Source organism: Zingiber officinale, chromosome 8B (genome assembly GCF_018446385.1).
Source record: "Zingiber officinale cultivar Zhangliang chromosome 8B, Zo_v1.1, whole genome shotgun sequence".
In the NCBI taxonomy this organism is placed as follows: Eukaryota; Viridiplantae; Streptophyta; class Magnoliopsida; order Zingiberales; family Zingiberaceae; genus Zingiber; species Zingiber officinale.
The window spans coordinates 30905102-30921391 of record NC_056001.1 but is presented as its reverse complement, the minus strand read 5'-3'; the positions used below and the strand labels follow the sequence as shown (position 1 = coordinate 30921391).

Genomic DNA, 16290 nt, shown 5'->3' with positions numbered 1-16290 from the left:
GTATGTCATTACATATATGTGAGCAACACCAGTATCCAATATCCAAGTGTATGAGGAAATAGCATGACAATCAATAACAAAAATACCTGAAGAGAATGGGGCATCGGATGTCTTATTCTTCTTCACGGACTCAAGATAGATCTTGCAATTTCTACGCCAGTGTCCCATCTCGCCACAATGATGGCATGAGTCTTTTTGTGCAGGTTTTACTGTCTTGACCTTTTTGCTCTTCCCTTTAGCCTGATGTTTTGGCTTCCTCTTAGAACCTTTCTTGGAGGAGTCTACTAACATCACAGTTTTCTGTTCACCCTTAACAAAAGGCTCCACGGTCTTGAGCATATTTAGCATCTCAGGGATGGTTGATTCCAAATTGTTCATCCGATAGTTCATCACAAATTGTGAATGACTTTTCAGTAAATTATGTAGAATTAAGTCAATACTTAACTCATGATCCATCGTAAAATCGAGTGATGCTAAACGCTCTATGTAGTTGTTCATCTTTAATACGTATTGTACTATAGATGAACCCTCCTGCATCTTTGAGCAAAAGAGAAGCTTGGAGACCTCGAACCTTTCGGATCTAGCTTGCTCATCATATAGCTCACGAAGATGATAGACAATATCATAAGCATCCAAATGTTCATACTATTTCTGTAATTCAGGAGTCATAGCGGGTAGCATGATGCAACTAGCAAGTACAAAATCATCCTTATGTTTCTGAAGGGCCAACAGTTGGTCCGCAGTTGCATCGACATCAAGACTGGTGGGAAGAGGCAGATCAAGGACATAAGCTAGCTTCTTAGCTTTGAGAACAATTCTCAAATTTCGAAACTAGTCCAAGAAGTTTGGCCAAGTTAATTTGTTCGAGTCCAAAATCAAACACAGATTAATAGAAATCATAATTAAATGATTAACATAGAAATACAAAAACGAGAATGTATAAGAGACATGATTTTATTTATGTAAATAATTTATATAAATACCCGCTTATTTATCAAATTCAAATACCTTTATTTTGAATTAGGGAGATGGTAGGTTTTCTCCAAGTTGGTTGATCCACCATAGATAAGATAACCTTGACATTGGCTAACAAACCATTTAGCTATAATGGTAGATAACATATTTATCGATTGCATATCACTTTTATACAACTATCACATTATGCTAGCAACTAATTGATCTTCGCATAAACATCGGGTTGTTAACACATTAATAAGTATACATCAAATGCACATCACCCAACTTCGCCTCTATCCACATTGATCATGACTTTGGTACAACAAATCAACACTTCAAATTTAAAATCAACCTGTTAATCATGAGATTGCATCTCTATGGTTTGAACATGTTTAATTTCAAGTTGAGCCTGACTTTGGCCAACAACTCAAATAAAAAGTTAAACTTTGGTTCTTACCATATTAACGGAAGGTGTAAGTTTTAATATTAAGTAAGGGATTTAGGTCTCATCTACATCATACAAAATTCTATCTACATGACATTACACGCATGACATAAATGATGGCATGGCACATCTCACACATGGTATAAATGATGGCATGACACATCATACGCATGACATAGCATGATACATCATACATATGGTAAGATCTAATCACATTACACGCATGACAAAATCTAATCATGTCATAATTAATGTATCTACATGGTATACAATATGTATGTTCATGGCATAAATTTACATATGTTATAATTCTATTTTGAAAATAAAAATATGTTATAAATCTGATTTTAATAAATCAAGATTTATCTAATCAAATTAGGAAACCAATTTTTAAATTTAAATAACATATCTCATCTAGAATCTTTCTATCAATCAAGAATCTTTCTATCAATCAAGAATCTTTAATTATTTTAAAAATAAATTTCCAAATTAATTTCCTAACTATTTAGGAAATAAATAATTAATATTTTTTTAATTTATTATAGAATAATTCAAATCTGAATTTTTTATGATTTTTTAAATCTTTCCAAATTTGATATTTTCTAATAATTTAGGAAACTTTTCAAAAATAGAATATTTTAATAAATTTGAAAATTCCATAAAATATTAATTCTATAATTTAATTTAGAATATCTCAAATATGAATTTTTTTAATAATTTTTTAAATCTTTCTAAATTTGGTATTTCCTAACAATTTAGCAAACTTTCCAAAAATGAAATATTTTGGTAAATCCAAAAATTCCATAAAATAATCTAGATTTTTTTAAAAAAATCAAAATCTTTCCATATTTGGTATTACCTAACAAATTAGGAAAATTTTCAAAAATAGAATATTTCTTAAAATTTTAGAAAATTCTAGAAATGATAATTTCTAAATTTAATTTTCAGAAATTATATCAAAAATGTTCCAAAAATAGAATTTCCTAATAATTTAGGAAACTTTCCAAAAATAGAAAAATCTGAATAATTCAAGAAAAATTTCAAAACTAATTATAACACAAATTATGAACCGTAAAATAATTTTACAATCATGTCGAAGCACGATCAGGCTTTGATACAATTGTTGGGATATGCCCAATACGGTGTGTGTAAAAACACGTTTCGTACACATGTGTAGCGGAAAATAAAATAATAATAATTCTTAAATTATTACATCGCACGCATACAAGGATATAACATGTCAAACATGATCGCATAATTAAATTTTTACGGAAGATAAATTTACGCTAAGTGTACCTTACGGATGACCTGTAACGAGAAGGGCATCAACCGTAGCGACGTTGTCGAACCTCGCCTCTATTTGTATCCACGCTGAGCTCCTCAAGATAACTCCTTAAATACAAGCCTCTCCTTCGGAAGTTACTAGCCACGAGCGAAGAAAATAGATCGAGAGGAAAAAGAAAAGCACATAAGGGAGAGTTTTCTCCCTTGTGGTGGTCACGATAACAAGGAGAAAACTTCTTGTTGTTGTGTGGTCGGCGGCAAAGAGATGGGGAGAAAGAGAGGAGAAGAGAAATTGGGTTAAGGTTTTCCAAAATCCTTACAAGCCAATTAATAAAAATTGTATTTAATTTTCTCTCAACTATATCAATATATAGCCCTTATTAATGAGTTGGTTTAGAAAGTCCAAATCTAACCAATTATCCCTTAGCAAAAAATTAGCACATTAACCCCTTGGTTTGGTTCACAACTAAACCAAGTTGGCTCATGACTAATTCATGATTAAACCAAATATGGTCCAACTCTTCCATAAGAGATGTGGCCCATCCGCGCTTTCATTGAGATAAATATTTCCATATTTGTCTTATGTATGGTCCAACCAAACATTTATCTCTTGATCTAAGAATCTTATTCTTTAACTTATTTTATGTCTTTTAGAGACTCGTTAGTACGTATGACCCAATAGATTCTTGGTTTATCTTGGCCGTCTATAATTAACTACTTAATTATAGAATGATCATGAGTGGCACCTAGTAGTACATCATGATCCCCAATTAGCAAGAAAATCATAGTTGATCTTAGAATTAATTCTAAACCCTTCAAAAGCTACAGTGAGTCGTGCCTCGTTCTTTTCACTCGTCTTATACCCACTTAGTTTAGGACATGGTCTATGTGTCTTGTCCCCACTAGGATGACGACGCCACACCTAGCTCAAGTAATACTTCCTTGTTCTACCGATTCAAATTACTCGTACATGTATACAAGAGTCTCACACTCTTAACATGTGATGCTTTGGCCAAAGACTTTGAGTAATAATCCTAACGAGTGGCCATAGGATATACGTCTCTTCACAAGAAGCGGTGAAACCTCTGTGAGTTATCCAAACACCTTCAGGCACTTCAACTTATGCCCAATCATCTCGGGTCCACACCTCAATAAGATGCTTGCTTAAGATGTCAAAGTATAAGTCTCCATGACCAAGATGACTTGTATACCTCAAGTCGAGGGAAACTTACACTCGTGCTACAGTTAGAACTTCACAGACATATCTATATATATGTAGAGAACCGTATGAAGTCTTACAGCGAGTCACTCCAATGAACTAGTTACCATAACCAACATCCACATTTAACTCTCGACATCCCAATGTCTCCAGCTAGTGAGAAAATAGCTGCTTGGCCGAACAAAGGAGTATAACCCATGCTAGTCTTACAGAATTAATGGTGTCCGAAAACATCAATTCGATGACTAGGAAAATTTCAATATATTCATAATTGCACATGTAGAGATAATCACTAGTTGCGATCCAATCATAAATTCTCTCATGCTATGAATTATATTACGGGCATTCAGTAAATGAGTTTAAGACAATCAAACATATAATATACACTAAAATAATGAATTTATACTTATCAAATAAATAGAAAAAAATTATAAGGTGATTACCTTAGGACATCCCTCAAATTCTAACATAAACATCTATTAACTTTTTCAGATTTTGCGAGCCAAGAACAACCAATGATAAAAACATATACGATGTTTTCATGCACATCCCAGGTGCAAGATTATACGGAGTTAAGATAATTGGTCAACAAGAATAATTTTTCTTCTTGATTTTCCAAATAAAGTAAATCCATCAACACAGAGACCTAACCTAATGTTTCTAGTCTCCTTCGCAAATTTAGGATATATTCTATTAAAAATTTTCTATGCCTCTGTATCTGATGGATGATATATTAACCCCTCTTTCGTTTGATGATTTGCATGCCAAGTCATGTGTTCAAAAATGACCTTTGATTCAAAAAGCTTTTGTAACCTAGGAGATAAAGGTAAATAAAATAATTGATTGCAAGATTTATGTCGATGTTGGCTCCTTCTGGTGCTTTTATATTTAGTTTGATTACAGAATTTACAAACATCTACATCTTCATCATCTCTCCAACAAAGCATACAACCATCTCTGCAAACAATGATTCTTTTCACTACAAGACATAATTCTTTCACAAATTTTTCATACTATAAAAATCATTGAGCATTATGTGATCACGCGATAATACCTTTCCAATAACTTAAATAAAATTATTAAAACAATCTTCAGACACATTATGTTCTTCCTTGACATTTAATAGTCTTGCGATGAAAGATAATTTAGTGTGACTATTATTGGATCTTCATTAACTGACAAGAGAGGGGTGAATTACCTGAAATTTAAATTAACACTTTCTTTTTCTATTGTCCTTAGCAAAGACAAACACACATTAGTTAATTAAAATAAACATAAATAAAAGTAAGAAAGAAGAATATTTTACTTGGTTTACAACTGGAGAGGTTGCTAGTCCAAGGCAGTAGAAGCTCACTAAAATTCTCCTTCGATGTATGCATAGAAGCCTCTTACAGAATTTGAAGTACGAACACTTAAAACAAGAAATGAAATCAATTACCATGTGTGTTATGTTTAACTTTGAAGACAAGAGCCCTATTTATAGCTCACTGGTCGAACTAGCCATTTGCTAACATGGCAGATCCAGGGCGCCTGGATGTGGTCACCTCAATCCACTTTGCAACGGCTCTTCGTCAACGACTTATCAGCTTTCGAGTGCCTGGATTAGGTCCAGGCACTTGGAGTCTGCTGACATAGATTCCAGCTCTAATCCTCTTCGCAAGGGGTCGCTGACGTGGCCGAGACATCCCGGGTGCCTAGACTTAGTACGAGCACTTGGACTTGGTTTGGGCTCTTGGACAAAGTCAACTCAAGTTGACTTGTCTGATTGCTTGGGTGATCTTCCAGTCGTCTAGAGTTGATCTCACTCAAACCCACTCTGGACTTCTCCTTGAGCAGTCTTCCTCCCGACTTATCGTTCCTTCGAAGTGCCATGCGCATCCTTCTCATCTGCCGGCATACTCTTCCCCAGCTCCTTGTCCCTCGAATGCACTAAACCCGTTGACTCACTTCTCATGTCATCCTTCTCGCTAGCTGCGTCTTCTGCTTGACTTCTTGTGTTCCTAAGTCCCTACACACTTAGACACAATAAATCAAATGATAGAGCCTAACTTAACTCGGTCAATCACATCAAAACTCACTCAGGGCACTTACAACTATAACAACCAGGCCACACTAGTTTATCTGCAACACTCAACACTTTTTGAAATTGGAGATATATTTCATCAACACATGGTACTTCTACTGTAGGATCGAAAAGAATTTAGATATCTCCACAATGGTATGATATTGTCCACTTTGGGCCTATGCCCTCATGGTTTTGCTCTTGAGCTCTACCCAAAAGGCCTCATGCCAATAGAGATATCTTTTCTCTTATAAACTCATGATCTTTCCCATGTGTTTTCAATATGGGACTATGTTTGTAACCTTGCAACCCCAACAATCCCCCTCAAACAAAGGACCATAGTCTTCCCACGTCCGATCCTCGACCCACCAGGTCTTCCTGCCCCTCGGTCCACCCGACCTACTAGGACTTTATTGCCTAGTCGCAACTAGGACTTCCTGCCTGGTGTCTGGTCCTCTTGATCCGAACATAGGAGCCCCCACTTTCTTTATTCGAGGTTAATATTGTACCCACATGGCTCAATCAGACCATAGCTCTTGTGCACAGTCAGGAGTTAAACCTTCTGGCAGTCCGAGCTCTGATACCAATTGTAGGATCGAAAAGAATTTAGATATCTCCACAATGGTATGATATTGTCCACTTTGGGCCTAAGCCCTCATGGTTTTGCTCTTGGGCTCTACCCAAAAGGCCTCATGCCAATGGAGATATCTTTTCGCTTATAAACTCATGATCTTTCCCATGTGTTTTCAATATGGGACTATGTTTGCAACCTTGCAACCCCAACATCTACCTCCTCCAACGGTGATGTATATAAGTAGTAAACATTTGTTTAATTGTTAGAGGACAACTGTCTAGAATATTCTTACGATTCTTCAAGTGTACGGATTCGTCGTCAGTAATATATAAGATTATCGTATCCACAGGGACTGTTGATTAAGCACTAGTTAACTTCGCACGGTGAATTATCTAGACGAATGTAAAAGTAAAGGAAAGAGAAGAGGGAAGAGAGAGAATAGATCTTAGAGGGAATGAGATTCGGGAGATGAATTCTAGGATTTTGGTTTCATTATAATGCTAGGAGATATTACATAAATTGCTTAGTTTCTACCCTCTATGTCCATGCTCTTGCAGGAAGTTGAATTGGTCAATACCCCTAAGTATCGAATAGAGATGATTCCTGTGAAATCTTGTGACGGTTAACCCCTGTCATGAGGGCGCCTCAGTAGATCACAGGGGTACATGTCTAGTAAATAACAATAAGGATAAAGGTAGAGGTTTGGTACGATTTCCTACTTCCTTATGGAGGAATTGTCTCTCCTTTCAAGAGAATGTCCTAGACGTCCATGAACGGGTTACCCTTGTCACTAGGGCCCCTCGGGTGTACGATCTAGAGCACTCTCTCTACAAGAGCGGCAAATCATAAGGGATTGTTTCTCCTTTTAAGGGAACGTCCTAGACGTCCGGAAAGGGTTACCCCTGTCACTAGGGTACCTTGGTCAATATGCTCTAGGGCATCCCCTTTACGTGATTAACAATCCTCCACATCAATCAACAAAGCATGCAAAGAAATATAAATATGTCACGCACACAATGCGCGAACAAGGCAATAACATGTCATTAAATAGAAATGTGGCGAATCTACATAACATCTCCATCACATTACAAATACTCCCTAATCCCAGAAGAGGAGATCTACTCCATTGCGAGGGAAGCACAACCCCAAAATATGTAAAGCATACTTATAACCCTTGAAGTGAGAAGAAGGGGAAGAAGAGATGCTTTTCGGGGTTTCCTATGTCTTGGAGACGCCTCCTTGCTCTGGAGATGGACGGAACGTCAAGGGACAGCGGTGGATGAAGCTCTAGGGTTTTCCTTGAAGGGGAGAACCCTTTCTCGATGAGGGTCGAAGTCCCGAACCAAAGATCCCCCAATGAATAGGGTTCTTGACCCTTTTATAGGGTAAGGTAAGGGCGCCGCACAACCCGTGTCACGGTCGTGTGAGATCCGCACGGTCATGCCTATCTTCTACACTGGTTAGGTGGCATGGTCGTGCGAGTTGGCACGGCCATGCCTATCTTCTGCACTAGTCAAGTGGCACAGCTATGCGAATCTGCACGGCCATGCTCTTCCTCTCTTTTGGTTAAGTGGCATGGTCGTGCGAATCTGCACGGCCGTGTCTTCCTTCTACTCTAGATACACCACACGGCTGTGCAAATTGTCACGGTTGTGCATCAAGGGCGTGTGAACTTGTAGACCATTTTATCACTTCTTAACATGGTATTCTTGAGTTGGGGTCTTCATCAAAGTTGTAGGTCTTGACGTTATCTACATTTTGAGATCTGGAATGACTCATAACTCCAACTAAACAGTAAATTATGGTCATTTAACTTTTGGTCTGCAGTGTTGGAAATCCCACATGACCCGGACACCTTAGAAGCTCTAGACTCCACTTAAGCTCATTTTTGCTCCAAATCATGTCCTGACAACAAGAAACATACAAAGAGCAAATCTTCGAATAAAAGAGTATTTATGCAGAATATATGCTAAGAGAGGTGAACATGCATAGAATATACGTGAATAAAGTAAATGATTGTGTGTCAAAACATGTATAAATGATCATAAGATATACTCACATCACACCCCCAGACTTGAACATTTGCTTGTCCTCAAGCAAAACCAGTAGTCTAGATTTATGTGCATAGATGGCATGTAATAATCCTTAATGAATCAATATAAGCCTATCATATAGTTTCATTGATGAGCATGATACAAAAATTATTTGAGTGTGGCCTAAGTAGAAGTTCTCCGTGCTCAATGTAATAAGTGGCCTAACTTTTTCAAATATCAATCTCTAAGCCTAGTCAATTTTTCATTTAACTGTGTTCCTCATACTTCCGGCGATAGCTACTTACCTGCCACACGCAAGGTTCATTCCACTCAAAAATGCTATGCATCGTCTACACAAGGTCTCAAAGGAATTCTCAGTATCAAGAAAAACATAGCATTCATTTCCCCAGTAACCTAACTGTTGGAACCCCAAGGTGTTTTGATGTGATCAAACAAGCTAAGTTATGTCCTGCGTTTGTTTAACCCTTGTGTCTAAGTGTGTAGGAGCTTAGGAACACAAGAAGTCGAGCGGAAGACGCGGCTAGAGAGAAGGACGGCACGGGAGAGAGCCGACGGGCTCGGTGCGTCCGAGGGACGAGGTGACCGTGGAAGAGTACACCGGTGGACGAGAAAAACGTGCACGGCGTTCGAGGGACGAGAAACCGGGAAGGAAGGCTGCTCGAGGAGAAGGCCGGAACATGGGTTCGAGTGAGCCCTATTCCGAATGGCCGAGATCACCCAAGCTAGTGGAGCCGAAACAGAAGACCCGGACCGAGACGAGCTGAACCGAAGAAGAGCGATCGGACAGAAAAAGTCAACCAGAGTTGACTTTTGGGGTCCGGGGTGCCCGGAACCCTCCGGGGCGCCCGGACCCCTCCGGGGTGCCCGGAACCCTCCGGGGTGCCCTGAGCAGTAAAGTTGACCAGATTGAGTTTTGACTCGATCTGAACGTTGGGGGATAAGTTTTATCCCCCCCAGGGCGCCCGGAACCCTTCCAGGCACCCCGACCAAGGCTATAAATATAGCCTTGGTCCAGAAGCTTTAGAACAACTCACTTGTAATCAATTATTTCTGTGCTTTCAGTTGTGTTCTTTTCATTTGTACTGTCAACGTTGTAAAGAGGCTTCTCTGCCCAGAGGAGATCATAGTGCGCTCACTTTCCTTGGATTAGCAATCCTCTTATTGCAAACCAAGTAAATCTCTGGTGTATGATTTCTTTACTTAGTCTCTACTTTTTATTACAAGTGTTTATGATATAGTTGAAATCTGAGAAAGGTTCAAGTTTTATTTTGTAGGGCAATTCACCCCTCCCCTCTTGTCGGCCTCCAAAGGGACCAACAAGTGGTATCAGAGCCAGGCGCTTCAGGAGGACTAACCGCCGATCGAAGCAACAAGATGGCCGGACCAAGCATCGTCCTACCAAAATTCGAGGGGAACTTCGCAGACTGGAAGCGTCGTATGGAGGTATTCCTAAGAACTGATTTCGAAATTCGGTTTATAATGAAGTATGATTTTTTAGCTCCGACGAATCAAGATGGAAAAGAAAAAGAAGAGAGCAATTAGACGAAGAAGGAGCAGAGTGAATCTGTAGCAAATAGCCGTGCGGAATATCACCTGCTGAGTGTGTTACCACCTCAAGAGGTCGACCGTATCGGAAGCTATTCATCTGCTAAAGAACTCTGGGAGAAGTTCCTGGAACTCCATGAAGGCACGTCTAAAGCGAAGCTCGCTAGAAGAGACATCCTCCGGAACAAGTTAATAAACATTCGTCTAGAAAAAGGTGAGAAGGTAGCCAATCTACACGCAAAGGTAAAAGAACTGATAACTGATCTCGAGAACCTCGGAGAAACGGTAACAAATCGGGACAATATACGCTACACACTCAACGCGTTCCCAAGAACTCCAGAGTGGACGTCCATCATCGACGCCTACTACATCTCAAAAGACCTGGAGGTAAGTACATTAGAGGAATGTTTTTATACCCTTGAATTACACGAAACTAGATGTGCAAAGATATCAAAGGACACAACCCAGACTATGGCGCTGAACGCAACTAACAAGGATGAACCCGAGTCAGACTCTGAAGACGATCAAGAAGCGTACATGGTAAGAAACTTTAAAAAGTTTTTTAGATCTAATAAATTTAAAATGCAGAATAAAAAGAATCAAAAAGGTAGAAGAAAGGTACGGTGCTACCAGTGTCAGAAGGAGGGACACCTAAGGGAAGACTGCCCAAAACTCAAGAAGGTCAAAATGAAGACACCCAAGAAACATGACCTAAAAGCAACTTGGGACGACACTTCTTCATCCGAATCAGAAGCTCAAGAATATGTCGGGATAGCACTGATGGCAAGCTACGAAGGACAAAGTACATCAGAACCCAGCATCGATGAAGGGGGAGCGACCTCAGATGGAAGTAGCGAAGCAGGGGGAGATTCAGGCTTCAAGTCTGATATGGTAAGTGAGGTATGCCTCTTACCCCCTGATGAACTTTACTTTGGAATCAAAGCTATGACTAAATCTATGTATAAATTAGAAAATAAAAATGCCAAATTAGAAAATGAAATTTTAGAAACAAAGAGAATTTTGGCAAAATCATGTCTTATAGAGGATTTTGAAAAATTGAAAATTGAAAATGAAAAACTAAAAAAGAAATAGAAAGATTGAAAAAATCTAATGGTTCAAATATTTCTACTTTTAGGAATTATAGATTTCATCAAAGTCAAATTAGAAATATATCAAAAATCTATATATCTAGGAAATACTTGGTTAATCCTGTAGGTAGGAACCTCTATTGGGTTCCAAAAACCTATTTAATTTAAAATTAAAATTAGACTTAGCATTTTCAGCAAGGAAATTAAACAACTAATTTCTTTATGAGGCTTTGTCTAAGGAAGTGGTTGTTGCTCCAATAACCAAGAAGGCCTAGTGCCTCGCCACGACCTGGAAGCCAAGTATCGAAATGAAAAGTTTAATTGACTAACTGAAAAAGCATTAATTTAAATTACTTAATGCTTTAAAAGAGTTATTCAATTTGTGTTAGAAAATATTTAAAATTTTTTAACTTGACTTAGAATTTTTTTTATTATCATAGAAATTTTTATGAAAATTGACTTAGAATTTTTTTTTAAAGTTAACTTAGAATTTTTTTTATGATAATATTGTCTTATCATTTTTCTTAAAATTGACTTAGAATTGTTTCTTATGAATATTAACTTAGAATTTTTTTTAATTAGAAATTTTTTTTTGGGAATGTTGAGATAAGTTTCAAACTTAAACTTTTTTAACACTTATGACTGTTTTTATCTGAAAATGTTTTACTTAAATGTTTCTCGAAAGAAAAATTCTGAAGAGTGTCTTTACTTAGACATTTTTAAATATTTTACACTCAAAGTTTTTTTGAATTTACCTTAGACTTGTTTATAACCCCAATTTTTATGTGATCAAAGGGGGAGAAGTATGTTAAGTCTAGGGGGAGGTAATATAATTTTTCATTTGAAAAATATTTGGACTTATTTGAATATAAATTATTTTTATTGCATGTGTTTACCCTAACTTAACTTGGGTTGCTCACATCAAAAAGGGGGAGATTGTTGGAACCCCAAGGTGTTTTGATGTGATCAAACAAGCTAAGTTATGTCCTGCGCTTGTTTAACCCTTGTGTCTAAGTGTGCAGGAGCTTAGGAACACAGGAAGTCGAGCGGAAGACGCGGCTAGCAAGAAGGACGGCACGGGAGAGAGCCGACGGGCTTAGTGCGTCCGAGGGACGAGGTGACCGTGGAAGAGTACACCGGTGGACGAGAAGAACGTGCGCGGCGTTCGAGGGACGAGAAACCGGGAAGGAAGGCTGCTCGAGGAGAAGGCCGGAACATGGGTTTGGGTGAGCCCTATTCCGGATGGCCGAGATCACCCAAGCTAGTGGAGCAGGAACAAAAGACCCGAACCGAGACGAGCTGAACCGAAGCAGAGCGACCGGACGGAAAAAGTCAACCAGAGTTGACTTTTGGGGTCCGGGGCGCCCGGAACCCTCCGGGGTGCCCTGAGCAGTAAAGTTGACCAGATTGAGTTTTGACTCGATCTGAACGTTGGGGGATAAGTTTTATCCCCCCCAGGGCACCCGGAACCCTTCCAAGCGCCCCGACCAAGGCTATAAATATAGCCTTGGCCCAGAAGCTTTAGAACAACTCACTTGTAATCAATTCTTTCTGTGCTTTCAGTTGTGTTCTTTCCATTTGTGCTGTCAACGTTGTAAAGAGGCTTCTCCGCCCAGAGGAGATCATAGTGCGCTCACTTTCCTTGGATTAGCAATCCTCTGATTGCAAACCAAGTAAATCTCTGGTGTATGATTTCTTTACTTAGTCTCTACTTTTTATTACAAGTGTTTATGATATAGTTGAAATCCGAGAAAGGTTCGAGTTTTATTTTGTAGGGCAATTCACCCCTCCCCTCTTGCCGGCCTCTAAAGGGACCAACACTAACTCGATCTCAAAGGGGTGAATTGTTAGTTTCCACTTACGATAACTATTTTTTTTATCCCTTATTTTTTTCCTTTTTTTTATTATGTTTGCAAAGTATCAAACTTGAACAAACTTTTATTTTTTATTTTTTTTCTTGGGATTGATTTTTCCAAATGAGCTTACATGATCTGAGTTTATCCAGTAACCAAAATGTAGTTGAGAGGTCACCATAGAAGCAAGAGTACTAGTCCGGTTCTATGAATCATGACTATTTTCAAAAATATCTACCATCAAAGTCAAGCATAATGTGAAGAGATCCTAAAACTAGGCCAACATTCAAATTCTTCTAGTAATAACAATGCTCACTTCATGCTATTATGGATAGGAAAACATAGATCAATAGACATACTAGCATACCAAATCACACAATATAAATATCTAGATGAAACGTGCTAGTATTTTGCATTAAGGAACAAACAATCATGATGTGATGAATGATGCAACTAGGAAAATTTTATTATGCAAAAGAACAAAAGAAATAAGAAAAAAAACTAAACTAAACCATAAACCAAATGCATCTAATGCATCCCCCCAGACTTAAACTTTTCATTGTCCCAATGAAAACCAAAAACAATGTGGAGGAGATTAAAAGTAAGAGAAGTTATCAAACGATGTGTGCCAAATGCCCATGTCATTAACTTCTCCATCATGTAATTGCCCTCCTCCTAATCTTTGATCCCTATAAAAGAAAATTGGTCTCCTCGGATGGGTCTAGTGGCTAGCGCATGAGGTGTTGCCACCATGAGGTCTGGGGTTCGAATCTCGGCAAAAGTCGAGGTAAATGCCTCCCTTATGTGCTAGTCATTATTCCAAAGGCTAGTAGCCGCCCGTGATTTACCTCCTCCGTGTTGGCCCTGGGATGAGTTGGCGGGGGCGCTGGGGGCGAGCGTATTTGCCTTTTGCCACCTATAAAAGAAAATTGACAACAAAAATGAAGTAGAGGATACATGCTTATTATAAAGAAAGAAATGAAACTAGAAAGAACTAAACCAATGAATGAAAACAAAGAAAATGAACTTGAGTTGCCTCCCAAGAAGCGCTTGTTTAAGGTCATTAGCTCGACCACCTCATTAAATTCATCGAAATCTCGCTCTTGGAGGGGTAAGATATTTCAACACCCTCCTACCAAGGACTCTTATTATGGAGAGAGCTTTCATCAAAGGAGCTATAGAGTAAAGTATAACTCTCTCCATCTTCATCTTCTTTGAAGTTCTATTAGGTGGTCGAAGATGGTTCAATCTGAGCTCCCAATTATTGGCCTCTTGAAAATCTACACACCCAAAAGAAAAACATACCTCTCCCAAGCATGCTATATTAGATAGAACTAGAGCCTTATTAAGATGAACTGAATATGTATCAAAAATTGAATCACATCCAACAAAATCAATTATAGGTACCTCTATAAGATTTTCCAAAATATCACTAGAAATAATAACCTTACTTTGCTGAGAGATACCTAAAAGTTCTAAACATGTGGATGTGACCTTTTCTAAATTAAATGATGGCTCTAGCTCTGGCTCAGGTGGTGGTGCAAATAAATGTGGTGATTCTTGGGACTCTGCCTCTATTGAACAAGTCCCTACACATTGGCCCACAACATGTTCAATCCTTGCAACTCTCATAATCTCAGAAGGTTGTGTGGGTAAAGGAGGTGATTCTTGAGATGTTGCTTCCACAACACAACTCCCTACACTTCCTTTCATAACATCATCATCAACACAAGCATCAAAAAATAAAACAACACCAATATCCTCAGTGGAAGAATCATCTATAAGAGGATCACTAACTTCATTTGCAGTTTTAAGTTGATCTACCACATCACATTCATCATCTGAAAATTCAATTTCATCATAGCACCCTGTAAACCCAGAAGGTAGATCTGAAAACTTGTTATCTACTGCATTATCATCACAATCCTTATCTGAAGAGTCCTCATCTTCATATACATCCAGAAATCTACACTCAACTATATTAGTGTCACAGAATTTGCCAAAGTCTTCGTTTTCATTGACCCTCACTAGCCTTTGTGGAAAATGAACCCTTAGTGAAGGTCTTGGGAAAGGTACTTCCTTTTTCCCATATTCCCTTTGAGCTTGCAGAGGAGGTCCAACTTTCTTATCTAGTGTTGATGTGATTAATCGTTGAGGAAAATGTACTTGTGGCCTTTGTGAACTTCCTGGAGTAATGGAACTGAGTTCTTGAGATCTTCTATTGTTCTTCTCCTTAATTCTGTTCAAGTCCTTTTTCAAAAGTCCTTCATGATTCTTGCCACTTCTCAACTTCATACCATTATCATTTACACTAGATCTTGTCTGTGTAGGAGGAAGGTCTTCTTTGAACCATTTTGAAACTATGTTATTAATCTTTTCCCCCAAATGTTTGAACTCCTCATTCTGTGACTTGTGGATTTCAAAATTCTTGGATGGTTGAATGGTATTTTGTTTGACAGGCTCTCTTGTAGTTCTTGAATTTCTGAGGGAAATTCCATCCAACTTTTGCTTGACCATTCATGGAGATTCAATGCTACTTGATCAATCAACATATATGCTTCGTCTACACTCTTGTCCATGAAAGAACCTCTAGTTGATGAATCTAACAAACATTTATCTGAGAAAGAAATTCCCCTATAGAATACGTGCAGGGTCGGCCATTTTTCCAAACTATGGTGAGGGCACTGTCTTTGTAGACTCTTGAATCTGTCTTATGCTTCAAATAATGATTTTCCATATGCCTAAGCAAAATTTATGATGCAATTTCTCATATAAATTATTTTATTTGGAGGAAAAAAAATGATCCAGAAATTGCTTCTCTAATTATTTCCAACTTGTGATTTTTTTAGGACGGAGGGAATATAACCAAGTCCTTGCTTTATCCTTGATACTGAAAGGAAATGCTATCAAATGAACTGCATCTGCTAACACTCCTTCACAGTTCACCATATCACAAAGCTCTAGAAATGTCTCAAGGTACAGATAAGGACTTTCTGATACTTCTCTTCCAAATTTATGATCTTGTATCATAAAAATTAACTCTGGGTCTAGTTGGAAATTTTCTGCTTCAATATGAGGTTGCACAATGGGAGACATAAATCTTGCAGAAATGGGCGCAGAGAAATCTCTTAAGGGCCTGCTTAACATGTTAGTGCTCATGGATATCTAAAAAAAATTATGAGAAAAAGCAGAAATAAAGAATTAAAGAC

General features: G+C 38.1%; 1 non-coding gene across 1 annotated transcript; it reads left to right on the top strand.

The window, feature by feature from the left end:
- Positions 1-15748: 15748 nt before the first annotated feature.
- On the top strand, positions 15749-15854 carry LOC122018314. The gene has a single exon (XR_006121731.1). It is a non-coding gene; the product is annotated as a small nucleolar RNA R71 (small nucleolar RNA).
- Positions 15855-16290: the final 436 nt, after the last annotated feature.